Below are 2,062 nucleotides of genomic sequence, written 5' to 3'. Positions count from 1 at the left end.
GAAATGTAATTAAGTAGCAACCAAAAATGTTAATGTTAAAAAAAACAAAAAAACATTTAGTAAAATATCAAAGGTACAATACAAGTTAGTTTTTCACTAATTGTGCTATTTTGCTATAAGCTTACACACCAGTCAAATAGATCAAGGGCAGTTTTGACATGCACTCTCAGAATTTTATTTTTACAAAAGTTGTCACTGGGGCGGTTAATGTAATTAATTGTTAATGCCTTTGACTGAGAAATATTCAAATTCAGAATTGGCTCCTTGTTGCCCTATAGGGTTTCAATACAATCACTCCCTGCAAGATTTCTGATGTAGCTCTATGGTAGGCTACTCGAAATGTAATTAAGTAGCAACCAAAAATGTTAATGTTAAAAAAAACAAAAAAACATTTAGTAAAATATCAAAGGTACAATACAAGTTAGTTTTTCACTAATTGTGCTATTTTGCTATAAGCTTACACACCAGTCAAATAGATCAAGGGCAGTTTTGACATGCACTCTCAGAATTTTATTTTTACAAAAGTTGTCACTGGGGCGATACCTTTTCAAAAGGCACACCTTTGTACCTAAAGAGTCCATATTGGTATCATAAAAGATACCTATTAGTACCTAAAAGGTACAAAAGTGTACCTTTTGAAAAGGTACCACCCCAGTGACAGCTTTTGTACCTTTTTTTCTGAGAGTTGGGGAAGTTGCAACAAAGCTATAACTAAATTTACATTTATGCATTTTAGTTGTTACGGGGCGAATGAGACGTGAGACATGCGGATCCTTGTGCAAGGCTTTATTTACCAAGGCGTGGTCAATAAACAGGCAAGGGTCAGATAACACAGGTATATCACAGGCAAGACAAAGAATAGCCCTAGGGCTAGCGTGGGTCTTCGATCGGCGAACAGTTTCACGAGGGCTTGACAAGAGGGGTAATCCAATAACACGAGCAATAGTCCAGGTGAGGTGCTAACACAGTCTGAAACAGCAAGGCAAAGGGTTAATCCAAGAAACACAGGCAGAAGGTCAGGAAACAGACAACAAGGCAACACAAAGTGGCTAGACTAAGACTAGAACTGGGAACGGCTCTGTAATGCAGCTATCGCTAGAAGAGTGATATGCGCTAAACAATACTCGGCAGTTTGAGAAGGATCTGAGTGAGTGTAATATAGTGTGTGTGTGATTGGTTACAGCTGTGTGCAATCAGTGCAATGGATGGTGGCAAATGTAGTCCGTGGTGACGTGTAACAGTCTGTGTAGTGAAAGAGTCAATATGATGGACGAGTGACCTCTGGTGGTGACTGGACAGAAGTCCATGGACAGGATTCGTAACATAGCCCCCCCCCTCGAAGGAGCAGCTTCCAGACGCTCCTATCTCAATATAATCTAGGAGGGCGGTGGAGCGGAGGCGGAACAGGGGGAGGGATGGAGGGCCAGGTCCACGTGGAAGTGGAGAGACCGGGGACTGAGGAAGCAGAAAGCCAGGGTGGAACAGGGAACCAGGGCAGAGCAGACAGAGCAGAGGACCACCACGGCAAGGCAGACGGAACAGAAGACCACCAGAGCAGGACAGAAGACCACCACAGTGGAGTAGATGGAACAGAAGACCACCACGGAGAAGCATAAGACCACCAGGCTGGAGCAGACAGAGCAGAAGACCACCACGGAGGACCAGACTGATCAGGAATCCATGGCAGAGACTGAGACCTAGGAAAAGCAGAGACAGACAACACATACAGAGTATTCACACCCCAAGGACCGAGGCAGGAAATGTAAAGAGTTCATTAACAGTCTCCTTGGCCATGACGGACTGGGCTGACAGTTCATAATTAGAATCCCTGACTGGGATTGGTAAGACAGACAGTTCAGCAGACACATTTGGGGAAACAACAGGCAGACAGTTCATGAATGGTCTCTATAGCAGTGACAGGGTTAACTGGACAAATGGGGCAGATAACAGGTTCCCTGATTGGGACTGGGCAGACAGGGAAATCAAACAGACTCTGGGATACTGGACAAGATGACAGTTCATAAACAGGTTTACAGACTAGGATTGACCAGGCAGACAGTTC

The sequence above is a fragment of the Sinocyclocheilus grahami genome, unplaced genomic scaffold (assembly GCF_001515645.1).
Source record: "Sinocyclocheilus grahami isolate Dianchi unplaced genomic scaffold, SAMN03320097.WGS_v1.1 scaffold1798.1, whole genome shotgun sequence".
Lineage (NCBI taxonomy): Eukaryota > Metazoa > Chordata > Actinopteri > Cypriniformes > Cyprinidae > Sinocyclocheilus > Sinocyclocheilus grahami.
The sequence above is the reverse complement of the archived record's forward strand: the minus strand, read 5'-3'. Positions refer to the sequence as shown.